Source organism: Hirundo rustica, chromosome 10, assembly GCF_015227805.2.
Source record: "Hirundo rustica isolate bHirRus1 chromosome 10, bHirRus1.pri.v3, whole genome shotgun sequence".
In the NCBI taxonomy this organism is placed as follows: Eukaryota; Metazoa; Chordata; class Aves; order Passeriformes; family Hirundinidae; genus Hirundo; species Hirundo rustica.
This window is the reverse complement of record NC_053459.1, coordinates 25,622,775-25,636,121: the sequence shown is the minus strand read 5'-3', so window position 1 is coordinate 25,636,121 and position 13,347 is coordinate 25,622,775. Positions and strand designations below refer to the sequence as shown.

Genomic DNA, 13,347 nt, shown 5'->3' with positions numbered 1-13,347 from the left:
GAATCCAAGATTGAGCAAACTTGGTCTGTTTATGTACAAGATCTGGTTGTGAATCTGGGCTGATCTAATTTTGCGTTTAGAGTTTGGCATCTTCACAAGAATTTGAATTGTAAAGCAGTGACTGATATTTATTTTTACTTTGAGTTAATTTGAATCTGCATCTCGGCAACAACTTGCGTCTTTGGACAGCACAGGAGACACTGTACTGTACACTGCTGTAACAGAAGTGTATCAAAATGCATTACACCAACTGATGTAGAGTTGTTTCGCCTCTCAGTATGGAGAAAGTCCCAGTGTTTCCATTCCACCTGGAAGCAGAGCCATCCTGCCCTGCCACGGGGGCCGTGCTGACAGAGACAGGGCGTTGGAAGCAGTGAGAGGAGCCCTGGGTCTCTGCTGTGCAGCGGTGGTGTTCCTCCCAGGCTGGCACCTTCCACTTGCTAACGTTACATGAGGCCCGTAACATCTTTCTTTGTGAAGCTTTGCTTTATTTCCACTATCTAAAAGGCAGAACAGGTCTCTGCTCACTCTCAAGTGTGAGTCAGTTTGCACAACCCCAAGCTTCCAGTTTGCCAGGCCAGTTCTGGAGAGCCTCGGCAATAGTCCCCGCTTATGGAGACAGGTCAGCTGTTGTCAGCCATGTGACTGGGAACAACTGATGTTTTAAATAAGAAAGGATAACTTTTTTTTTAGTTGGCTTTGTCTATTTTTTCTCTTTGTGTAGTTTCAACCCCAGTTTACCAATCTGCTAGGTCAAAGTAAAGCACCTTTCAGTCAGCCATTTGCTCTGATCAGCCTGACATCAGCAGAACCAAGGGCAGTGATCTGTGGTGATTATTTGTGCTTCCAGAGGCTGTGGGATTGCCCCAAAGATCAGCCCTGTGGGACATAGCACTGGACAAACGCAAAGCAGACATGCGGGCAACAGGAGGTGTCTGTGCCCTTGGTTTGTTCACTGACTGAGAGCAAGGCTGTACTGATCAGACTTGTCCCGCAGCAGCTGCATCGTCTGGTTGTGGCTTTCTGTCATCAACAAGCAGGTGTTGGCCACAGAAACAGGCTGTGCTTCATTGCCAGCTCCCTAAAAGCTGCCACCTGAAAAGCTAGTTTTGCATTTGTAGCCATAGACTTATCTGCTGTTTAACCAAAAAAGTGTACAAGTGTACCCTCACCCAGCTAGGTGGACACAAGTGTCCGTGTTCATTTGTCTGCTGCCATAGTGACAGCTGCCCTGATGCATCCCATATTGTCCACGGAGCATTTCCAGCTCTTGCAAATGGATGGTGATGGAGCATAGAGCAGCATTGACTAATGTCACCTGTCAGGTGTCAGGTGCTTCTGAAGGACAAGGTGGGGCCCAGTGTTTGGGATACACTTAAAAGGATATCTTCACCTGAATTGCTCCATGGCTTCAGCACAACAGTAGAAACAGTCTTAGCAGAAGCACCTCTTCCTATGTTGAAGATAAATTTATTAAGAAAAATGTAGACTAAAATGAAGGAACACTTAAAAATACTAAAAAGCAAACAAAGATGGATTCAGTGAATAGTGTATGTCAGAGCAGGGCTTCAAATAGGTGGTCCCTTTGTGCACCATCTCAGCCTGGGTGAGCTACACAGTTTATTCAAATTGAGTTAATTGTGTAACAGATTGTCAGAGAGGTTGTCCAATAATAAGGTGTTTGGTGACTGATCAAGGGGTGAGATGAGAAGATCTGTGGCTGTTCAGGGGCAGAGGGGAGAGTGAGTCACTGACGCATGCTTGAGTGGGATTAAGGTGGTAAAGGCAAGAGCAAATGCGAGTGATTATTGGCATTCAAAAGCAGCTAATCTGTTCATTTAGAAAGTCTCAGTTTGCATCCTTGCCTTCTGAAGGGGTTTATTCTCCTACCTGTAAAATGGCAGTGACAGTCCCTGCTCAGCTGCCTTGCTATGCCGTGTGTTAGCAGTCATGGCTACTGTCACTGAAGTGACTTGTTACTGCTGCTTTCCTTGGAATTGCAGTATTTCTGCTCAGCAAAGGTACAACTAACCTAGAAGTAAAGGAGTGAAAACAGCGAGTGTGAGATTATGTGGTGCACAGGAAGAGGAGGCAGCTCATTCCGATAAAGCATGCAGTGGCATGTTGGGGTGGAGCTGTGAATCCAGGCTGCAGGATGCAATCTAGGATTTGCCTGGGCTTTGGAACTGTATGTGGCAATCGGGCGGCAGTCGTGTTCGCTGCTGCTGTGGCTGGCAGTGTTTGGAAAAACAGCTTTGACACAGTCAAACTAACATACTAACCGATGACAATGGGCTTGTGAATGTTGATACAAAACAACCAACCCCAACCCCGGAACACAGCAGGTGGTGACTGGTTTCTTCTCGTTGGAAACTCCCATTTATTGCAGTGGAGACTGAGGCCCGTGTTCCAGGCAGAGCGGTCTTACAGACCCATAGAATTGTTTAGGCTGGAAACAATCTCTAGGATTAAATAGACAGTTTCCAGGTGTGTTCCATGGTGTGTTCTGATCTTGAAGTATGGACGTGGCGATAAGATGTACAAAGTGGAGCCTTCTGTTACAGAGGAATGAAATCCTGCTGCGGTGCAGCAGCAGAGATAATGGCTTCCTGAAGTCGCCCAGAGATGGATCTTGGCTTTGGGCAGCAGCCGAAGCAATCTTGTGCAGCTGGACAGAAACGGAGGGCGAGCGTGACTGCAGGTCCCGTTGTTAGAGCGGGAGGGAGCGGGACTGGCCGCTGTGGCAGCCCCCGTGCCCCGTCAGCAGCGCCAAGGAGCCCTTGGCCACAGTCACCCACGAAGGCGGGCCGAGGACCTGTCGGCTCCCAGCCCCCCGGTGCTTCCTCGCAGGGGCCGTTGCGTGCCCGTGGCAGAGCCGACTGCAGCCATGCGGGGCGTGCCCGGTGAGTGACTTGCTGCCTGGCACGGCTGAGATGGTTTCAGTGACACTGCTGCGGGTGACTCGGAGCGCGGCTGCCGTGCCGCCCGCCTTGGGCTGGCTGGGGCGCCCGTGGGCAGGGGTCGTCAGCGCCCTTTGCTCCCGAGCCGCTGCCCAGGGTGAGCTCACGCGGTTGTGAGTGGGGAGTTCTCTTGCGCTGGTGGGCTGTATCCTGTGCTGTTACCGGGCGGAGCTGCACGCGAAACATCTCTGGTGTGCATCGCACCTACTGCGACAGGGGCTGTCTTTAACTGTGGGAGTGTTCCTCTCTACACCGGCTCCAGACCAAACAGGGCTCAGCCTCCTCCTCCCCTCGGGGTGCTGCGGGGATGAATCTCATCAGGTATAGCAGCATCCAGACATCTCACAGGCGTTCGATTGCAGTAATATCTGCTTCATTGCCTCATTCAGTGCCCAGAGTGATAAAATAACTACGGGGATACTGCTCCTTTTCTTAACACTTTATTTCTCTTTTATTACATGGGTTAGAGCCTTTGTTCCAAACACAGTCCAAGCTTCCTTTGAAATCAGCAATGTGACTGCCTCCTCAAGCGCTGCATCATTTCCTTTCTTTTTCACACAGTCCCGTTCTGTTTCTCCCTTCCCGAGCGCCCGGGGCGTCTGCGGCGCTGCGCTCTGACGGCGGCGGGGAAGCGGATCCGTGCAGCGATTAAATCACTCGCACAAGGGCACGCCGTGAATCGCTGGTGCTGCCAAGAATAGCACCCCCGGTCTCTTGGCTCTCTGAAGCCCACCCTCAACACTCCAGCCTCCTTTCCTTGGTGAGCATGATCTGATTCATAATGCAGCAGCTCTGCCTCTGTGATCCTGCTGCGGCTACGGAGGAAAGCAGCCAGGCTCAGGCAGCGACAGAGATTGCACATGTCTACAGCAAAAAGTCTAAACCCCAGAAACGGTATTTAGCAGCTTATCTTATCTACAGATAAGCTCATAAAATGTACTGACTGGTTAAAAATAGGTCTTAAATTTCTTGGCAAACATCTCGGCTTCTTTATTCTCTGTTCTTTGCCGCAGTACAAAAATACCGTTTCAATTATTCTTATTCTTATTGGCTTTTTCTGGTCTTTTTGGAAAAGGACCAAATTATTGATGGGTGTTTTCAGCTTTTAATTGTGCCTCAAGTGCTAAACTTATTCCTGCTATTTGTTTGCAATATGTTTAGGCTATGTTTAGGCAAATGCAAATGCAAGTGGTTATTCAGTGCCTTTGGCACTCCGAACAGAATGTACTGAACTCCTGGGGCTTGGTACAAAGCCTCAGCCTCCCAGCACTAACAAAGCCTGTGCAGGCAGCTGCTAAAATAGGAGAACTACCTAGGCTTGACAGAGGGGGTTCAGAAGATCTGGGAAGACCATGAATCACGCGCCTAGCTTTTGTCCTATGGATTTGCTATACTAAATAAGGGCATTTTTGCTCATGTCCTGTTAGCTGAGGAGGTCTGGGCATGCTCAGCCTGTGGTGCTGGGGCCTGTGGAGCCTTTGCAATGTGTAGTTCACCAGCAAGGTTCCTCTGGATGTGCTGAGAGTCAGTGTGTTCCTGAAGCACAATGGAGGCTTTCCTTGGACAAGCGCCACAGTGCTGGAAGGGAAGCAGCACGGTGCTGCTGCCTGCTGCGTGGTCATTGGCAGCAGCTTGGCATTTTTACAGTTGTTTGCCTGTTACCCAATCTATTTCAAGCTGTGATGGAATAAGGATGGCATTTGATCACAGTACTGCGCACAACTGCTTGGCTTTTATAACCCATGTTTTAAACGGGAGGTTTTTCAATGTGTGCTTTTGTCTTCAAATAACTTCAGACTCGTAGGTTTAGGCTTGGTGCTCTCTGCTGGCCTTTGCTGTGGCCTGACGAGAGAACTGACGACTCTCCAGAGGGTGCTGGGTTACTGAGGTGAGAGGATCTCACAGGACAAAAGGGTAGTGATGACTGTGGGGCACACAGAACAGAGCCTCCATCCTGGGTCTAGGTCTCATGGTGGAAATTAAAGATGTCTTTGTAACTCTGTCTTTTTATTGGGCTTTATTTATCATCTCTCCAGGTGTGTCTGTGTCTGCCGATCTTGGGTTTATTGAGCAGGTGGCATACCCTGTAAAGACTTTAATATCTGGTGCTACAGGATAAATCTCTCCCATCATGGCAATGATCAGCTACTAATGCTAGATCTGATACTTTTTCTGTGTTCATGTGCCTCTAACAGTGGAATGAGTGGCCTCCATCTACCACATAACATACACCTAAAATTGGTGCTCTGTTTTACCACAAGTTGGAGACTTCTGCAAGCAGCCTGTCATGCAAGCTTGGCCCCACACTTTTCACTGGATTAGGTTTTAACATTTAACATTTGTGGTTATAGTGAAGTTTTGTCTCATGTCACTTGTCTCAGTGCTGTGGGGAGTGAGGCAGCAGGCTTGCTGCTTCCTGCGAGTGAGTGCAGCCAGGAGATGGATGTTTGCCATCTGGGAGGAAAACCAGGATTGGCATAGCAGGTAGTCAGTCATGAGAAAAGGTAAAAAAAAGCACTTAGTGGAGAGAGGGATGAAGTGCAGAGCGGCAGAGAGGCAGGGATCAGTCATAGATGTATTTTGTCTCCTTACATCGTAACCTGAGAAACTCTGGAGAGCAGATGACCAAAGCTGCCACTTTAGGCTGTATTTGGGCGAAAAGAAAAATCATGGGACATCACTCCTTTATTCTGAGTGTTTTTCGAGGCCTATGTAGATAACTGATATCCATTAAAAAAACATGCATTGGTTGTCATTTGAAATTAGATTTCTGCCCATATATTCTTTTGCTTTCATGTTTTGATGGCCAAGTTTTTATAGAAAACTTTTGATTTTATATTTCCAAGCTGCACATACAAATACCAGATTTGGGGCAACTGTGCACCTCATTCATGCACACGAATATCTGATACCTGTGACAGCCCAGGACTGGAGCCCTCTCTCAGCCTTGACAGCCAGAGCCCAGGGGCTGCTGAGCCATTGTGCAGGCTGGTGCTGCATGTGTGAGAGACAATCACCTTCTGCAGGAAGTGAAATTACAGCTGACGAGCCTCCACCTGTGTGTAATGTAGGTTAGAAAGAAATCTGGAATGGCTGGTATGTTAGAGCGAACTGCAGTTGGTGCTGCTGGGGCCCCAGGGACGGCTCGTTACTGCAGCTGCTATTTCCCAGGAAAACCTTCACTTGAAGTGAGGAGGTGAATTGTAGCAATTTGGCCCAGTGCAAATACACTGTGCCTCAAAATCCAGCTGTGCAGTCACCAAAGAGAAGGCTGTTTGAGTCAGCTTTTAGTGAGAGGTGCACAAAGTTTTTGATCCTTAAAAAATCTAGCTAATTCATTGTCTAATTTTAGAGTACAGGTCCTCTACTACGGACACTATCTGAGGGACAGCTTGGAACCGTGGAAGCCAAGGCTAACATCCTATCTTATCCTGGTTTTACTAAATCAGATTTAGGGCCAATAAGACCCAATGGGTCTTATTCTTGCATGTACTTTATTGCTGTGTCCTTTCTGTTGATTTCAGGGTTATGAACATTTCTGCAGCAAGATCTGAAGTAGCCAGATTCCAGCTTAGATCAAAGTCCCTCGGATTCACTTGTGATTTCTGGTAAGGCCTCTTTATGGTATTCCTGATTAACATTTTGAAGTCATAAGTTTTCATTGTGTCTAAAATGCCATAGGAATTTTCTGCTGACCTTTCAAAAACTTGTTACACTTCAGTGCCTTTTGCTTGTAATTTCCAAAACAACCTGTGTCCTGTAAAAGGAATCCTTCATAAAGCTTTGGATGTGTTTTCCACCACTTCCTGGGGGTGTCCCTGATCCAAGCTCTGCTTTGGTGAATGCATGAGAGGCTGAGAGACTGATTGCTTTCTGCAACTCACCTCCATTTTTCCTCTTGTGTTAAGGGCCATAAAGCAGAAGGTAATTGAAAAATGGGAGCTGAAGACAGTGCAGTGTATGTACTTGTGAGAGCTGGATGCCCTTCCTCTTCCTTGCGTCTTTACTCAGTTGTTATGTATTTGGATTGAAAATGGAGGATTTTTGTCTGGCTGACAGCTGGTGGCCACCGCTGGCCCAAGGGCTCCTGGCCCTGGACTTGTCTTGCAGTCCTTGCAGCAGCTGGCTTTGGATGACCAGCTTGCTTTACTTAGAAGGCTGATACATCCATGACATGATAAACTGAGCAGCTGAATGCTTTGGAGCCTTCAAAGCATAACAGAGGGTTGAGTTTTGTTGCATTTTGAGCCTGTGGAAGGCGAAAGTGGCACTCTGGCATTCTTTATTCATGCGGTCCCAACATGGAGTATGGCGAGTTGCACAGTGTGATGGGAGCAGAGAACGTTTGTGCTGAAAACAGAGGCTGAAATGTTTCCTGTCATGGAAAAGATGAACAAGCCAGTTCCACATCAGCTTTCTTTTCTGAGACTGGTGAGTACTGTCAGTGTTGCTGCTATTTCAACTCATGAACTGCTGCCCTGTGTGGTATTAACACCATTGCTATGCATGGTCCAGGGTCACCTTCCCAGAAATGGATGGAGTAAGTGTGCATGAGCCTCCCAGTGCTCCCTCCTCCTGTCTCTGGCCTTCACAATTTGCTGTGTTGTGAACTGCTTGAGATATAGCAGGAGCAGGAGACCAAGGTGGCAGCAGAAGAGGAGAGCGTAAAGGGACCAAAGAGAGAAGAAATGCAAGAGCCACAGGTAGAGAAGGCCAGGATGCCATCCTTAATGCCAGAAGTCTTTATTTTGGCCATGGTCAGCACCCTGCGCTGAGGAAAGAACATGTCCAGAGATGTTCCCTGTTATGCTTGACCACAGTGTTCCATAGCTTGAGCAAGGAAAAAAACCATCCCTTCCTCCTGATGGGTGGAAGAACCTGGCCAGTCCTGAAGGTATCCATCCCAGGTGTGTCCCTTGTCCATGCTGCAGGAGTCAAACTCCCGCTCTGGCAAGCTCAAAGGAATGTTATCAAAAGGCCAACAACAAGCTCACCTGATGCAGCTCTGGGCTTTTGCAGGCTCACGTTCCCAATCAGACATGATGTAAAAGCCTTTTTCTACAGGCAGATGAAGCAGTCCCAATAACTGAAGTCTCTGAAGGGATGAAATCGTTAGCTGAGTTCTACTGCTGCACAGTAGAATTGTGTAGGCTTTGCACACATGGAAGACAGCAGCTATATTTGGTGGGAAAACCAATAGGTGCAGGACCATCCCTCTGACCAGGAGGCATTGAAACACTAAATAGAAGAACCTGCAGATTCTTTCTGAGGTTTTATTTTCTTGCTACAGTTGCAGGCAAAGAGGACTAGATTTTTCTGGAGCATACACCTACAGTGGAGATCGCTGTGCGCATCGGCCATTGCCATGAGCAATCAGTATCAGAGGTGACTGAACAGCGGCTTGTGTGGATGCACCAGGTGTATTTTATGCAGAAACTTGGAGTATAAATACTGACTGATCCTAAGATGTTTTTTTCACAGGTGTTCTGAAAGGGGCAGTTGGGACAGAAATCTACTTCGGTGAATTTGAGGCGCTTGGGTCTCTTCTACTGTCAAAGAGGGAAGATGGCCTAATTAACCATGCTGTAGTCATTGTCAACACTGATGGTACATCTCTTGAGCCAACAAATACTCCATGCAGTGGATGTCATGGGTAGAGAGCCATACTGCCAAGAAACTTCTTGGAATTTCCTTTCCTTTTGGTTCCTTGGGAGCAGGATCTTCTCCCAGCCACCCTTAGCAAGTGTGAACTGCTCTTTTACAGAATGGTGCATTCTTAGGAGGCATGGTTGCTCTGTTTCCACTTGGTTTGCCCTGTGCTACCCAGCTTGCTCAGGAGTGATACAGCTTTCTACAGCTTGGTACCTTGAAAGTCTTTTCAAGTACAAGGCAGGTACTTCAGGAAGAGAAGCAGTGATTCAGTGCTAAAGCTGCCCATTCTTTGTACTCAGGCTTGTTCCTGTGTGTGTTTGGACGCTCATGCATATTTCCTCTCCAGCATTTTATGTCTCTCTTCTCTTTAGTACTTTACCTCCCCTCTGCTCTTTAGTGCTTGCTCTCTCTTGTCAGCTCTGTGCTACAGAGGGGAGGACACTGTTGGAGGGGAGTGCTGTGAATCAGCCTCATCTGGCATGTCCAGGAGCGCTGTGCATGTGGTGATGGATGTTTCATGTCAGTGTGCTTCTCCTCCCACAGCTGGATCATACATCTATGTTCTTGCTGCTGGCGCCTGTGGCACATTCCATGCATTGGTCTTCCCATCCCTGCCTGGGCTCTCTTCTGCAGGCAGCTGCTGGTGAGTAGCCTGTTTGTGTCTGGCTGCCTCCACTGTCCTGATTTTGTTTTCTCTGTCATTCATTAATGGCTGAATACCTTGTGCAAGCTCCATACCCACCTGTCTGGAAATTGTTCTCTGTCTCTGGTTGTGAGTGATATCTGCATGTTTGGTTCATCTTCCAGTTCCTGGCTCTGACTCTCCTCCCATTCCTAAGCAGTGTAGATCTGCTGCACACGAGAAAATTGTGGTGGGGCCAGGCTGGAGTGAGCCAGGAGCAGTCGTGCCCCAGTGCTCTACACTCCTCACACAGACCTGGAGGAGCCAGTGAAAGTGGCTGCTGTCCTGAATGAGCAAATGCAGGTGTGTGACAAATGAACCAGTTGCCCATATTTTGTGAAGTGAATAAAGCAGGTGTACGCAGGACAGGTTCTACTGAGGAACCCTCCTTCGTGTGTGTGGCTGCTCCAGTTTGTCCCCAGTGCCACATTACTGCTCGTGGGCCTCTGCCCTTGGCCTGTGGTGAGAGAAGATGAGCAGCTGGCAGGAAGGTACCAGGAATGTGCTACTTAAACACAGGTTGCTAATGGTTGTGCTCCCAGTCTCCAGATGTGTGGCTGCTCTGGGATGCCGGAACCTCCCTCCCTGCTGTGGTAGACAATTCCATTATTAGCTTAGTGGCAGCTTTCCATATGCAGGACTGTTTAATTTTCACTGCTCTGAAGTATTTTGTCAGCTGTTAGCTTCTGCTTTATAAAGATCAAATGCCAAAGTCCTTACCTAGATCTTTACCCCAGTTAGGGCTGGGGCTAGATCCTGTATGAACAGACCATTATATCTAGTCAGGATCAGGGGCAGGATCAGAGACAACATAAGGTCTGGAATTCAGAGAGTTGGTCACTTCTAGGCTAATCAGTAGAAACTCCCTGTCTTCAGGGACGGGTGTCTAATCTCCCTTCTTCTGTTAATTTCTATTTGGAGAAATGAAAAATCAGTACTGCTAAAACCATTGCCCACTCACACTTTGAAGCTGGACTGTGCAGATGAGGATTGTGGTTGTGAGTGCCCAACTGAAAGTTCTGGCCCCTCTCTAGTGTGGAGAGCTGCTGCTGTGAGCAAATCATCCTGCAATTCACTGCTGGGGGCCTCTCTTTAATTATTGAGTGCCAGAATAGATGTATATTGAGTTACCTTGCTGGCAAATATAATCTCCAGCATCTCATGTAACTCTGCATTATTCTCAGTTTTCCTACCTGCATAACATGGTCTTCTTCGAAGAATCTAAAACAAGACAAAATGTGGTTTTATATATTGCTTGTCTAGCAGTACATGTTTCTAGAGAACAACAGGTTGTACACCAGCTTTGAGGACAGCCTTCCCTGGCAGCGTGGATTGCTCTTATTTACAGTCAAGCCTGCACCTGGATGTGCAGCAGAATGAAGCAGGATGTGCATGGTGTATTTTTAAACCAACCAACCAAAACAAAAAACCAACCTCCAAAAAATTCAGAAAAAAAGAGAGCAGTCTAAGCCAGTACAGCTTTATGAGAGGAAAATCCTGCTTGTCAAACTTGGCTTCCTTTCATGATAAAGATCTAGCTGATGAAGGGGAGCCACTTGATGTAATCTTTTGAGATTTCAGTAAGGCTTTCAATACTGTCTCATAATAACCTTCTGAGCAAGCTGTCCCTCTCACAGCTGGCTAACCACGCCATGGGGTGGGTGAGCAGCTGGCTCATGAGCCAGGTGCAAAGGGTGACATGAGACTGGCACCGGTCCCTTAGCGGAGTTTTGCAGGCTCCACCCTTGGCCCTGTGCTCTTCAACATCTTCATAAATCACTTGGATGCAGGACTGGAAGGGATACTAAGCAGGTTTGCAGATGATACAGAACTAAGAGGAGTTGTTGACTCTCTTGAAGGCAGGGAGGCCTTGCGGAGAGACCTCAACAAATTTGGGCAGTCACCAAACCTATGAAGTTCAACAAGGGCAAATTCCAGATTCTGCACCTGGGATGGGGCAGTCCTGGATCTACAGACAGACTAGGGAACGAGATGCTGGAAAGCAGAGCCATGGAAAGGGTCCTGGGGGTCCTGGTCCATGGAAAGCTGAATGAGAGTCAGCAGTGCCCTGGCAGCCAGCAGGGCCAGCTGTGTCTGGGGGGCATCAGGCACAGCATCACCAGCCGGGCAAGGGAGGGGATTGTCCTGCTCTGCTCTGCTCTGCTCTGGGGACGCCTCACCATGAGTCCTGGGAACCACAACATAGGAAAGGCATTAAGCTGTTAGAGAGTGTCAAAAGGAGGGCAACGAACATGGTGAAGGGCCTTGAGGGGAAGCCAAATGAGGAGTGCCTGAGGGTTCTCCTGAGGGTTCAGGAGAAGAGAAGAGATGTCATCACAGTCTACAGCTTTCTCATGAGGAGAGGAGGAGGGGCAGGCAGTGATCTCTTCTCTGTGGTGACCAGTGGCAGGACCTGAAGGAGTGGCCTGAAGTTGTCAGAGGAGGTTTAGGTTAGATATTAAAAGAAGTGTGTGGCCAGGCACTGGAACAGGCTTTCCAGAGAAGTGGTTGCAGCATCAAGCCTGACAGAGTTTAAGGAGCATTTGGACAATACCTTCAGAAACACTGTGTGACTCTGCAAGACCAGGAGTTGGACTTCATGATCCTTGCGGGTTCCTTCCAACTCAGCATAATCTGTGATTCTGTGGATTTTGGTCTCACTGCTCTGAAATATTCCAATTGTCAGCTGTTGCTGTAGAAGACCTGGCTGACGTCTTGATGGACCTGCAGTGGTAGTTCTGGCCAAGTGGTGCCTGACTCCAGGGGCTGCCTGCATCTCTGCAGGTTGTACTGGCGTCACTTGCACGAGCGCTTAGGGGTGGAGGTGGGGAGAGAAAATCAACGTACACATTTATAATTCTTCCCAGCTTGCGGAGATGCAAATGGCCACCAGTGTTCCCTCATCCCTCCTCTCCTGCTGTCACACACAAGCTGCAGGCATCAGAGCTGCGAGCAGTGGTTGAGAAATTAGCCATGGATCCCTTGACCTTTAGTTCCGTGAAATCCTCTGGATAATGTTGTCTCCAGTGCTCACAGCCATGATACAACTATTACATATGTTCTTTCTAAGTACGGCAAGCAAACCTTGTCGAGCCTTACTTTGCAAAAGAAATAAAACTGCTAAATTCCATGTAATCCTGATGACAGTTTAAAAAAAGACAGAAACATTACCCAATGCCTAAATGGAAGAAAAGGCAATACTGTGGTTAGCCGAATACTTTTGTTAGCCACAAGTTTCAGCAAATTCCATGAGCCAGGCAGGAGCTGTGAGCCCGCGGTCCCTCCCGTGTGAGCCCGCGGGTTCGTCCCCTGCAGCAGCGCCCGCGGGTCCTGGCGGAGTAACTGCGGCCGCGCCTCTGCCGCTGCCGTGTCCCGGGCTGCCGGAGCAGGGAGGCAGGGCTCCATCTACCGCTGCGAGGGGAGAAGGCAAAAATAACCGGGACGGCATTCCTCCGCACGGGAAAGCTACTGCCTACGGTGAACTACACGTTCTTTTTTTCTTTTTCTTTTTCTTTTTCTTTTTCTTTTTCTTTTTCTTTTTCTTTTTTTTTTCTTTTTCTATTTCTTTTTTTTTTCTTTTTCTTTTTCTCTGTTTCTTTTTTTTTTCCTTTCCTTTCCTTTCCTTTCCTTTCCTTTCCTTTCCTTTCCTTTCCTTTCCTTTCCTTTCCTTTCCTTTCCTTTCCTTTCCTTTCCTTTCCTTTCCTTTCCTTTCCTTTCCTTTCCTTTCCTTCCTTTCCTTTCCTTTCCTTTCCTTTCCTTTCCTTTCCCTTCCTTTCCTTTCCCTTCCCTTCCCTTCCCTTCCCTTCCCTTCCCTTCCCTTCCCTTCCCTTCCCTTCCCTTCCCTTCCCTTCCCTTCCCTTCCCTTCCCTTCCCTTCCCTTCCCTTCCCTTCCCCGTGGCTTCCAGAGCCCTTCGCTTCCAATCCAGTTCCCTGTGGGGACACTGTGCAGTTCTGTAGCTCGGGACAGCCCCTGCTTGTACGTCATGGCATGTGAGGCTGGGGCAGGAAAACACACAGAGAACTGGAAGCAGAATCTGAAACGAACCCTGATCT

The 13,347-nt window shown here is 48.2% G+C and overlaps 1 protein-coding gene across 28 annotated transcripts in view; it reads left to right on the top strand.

The window, feature by feature from the left end:
- TSC22D2 (TSC22 domain family member 2) overlaps positions 1-13,347 on the top strand; it is an 83,121-nt gene that overhangs the window by 15,792 nt on the left and 53,982 nt on the right. For 10 of the 28 annotated variants that reach the window (XR_009208170.1, XR_009208167.1, XR_009208168.1 and 7 more), the window contains exons 2-4: positions 3,522-3,720; positions 6,485-6,568; positions 9,156-9,255. The gene's annotated coding sequence lies outside the window, so the exon portion shown is untranslated. Of the gene's footprint in view, positions 1-3,521; positions 3,721-6,103; positions 6,258-6,484; positions 6,569-6,868; positions 7,392-9,155; positions 9,256-9,451; positions 9,598-13,347 lie in introns of those variants that run through there. The other 18 variants (XR_009208175.1, XR_009208160.1, XR_009208164.1 and 15 more) reach the window with 10 other exon arrangements.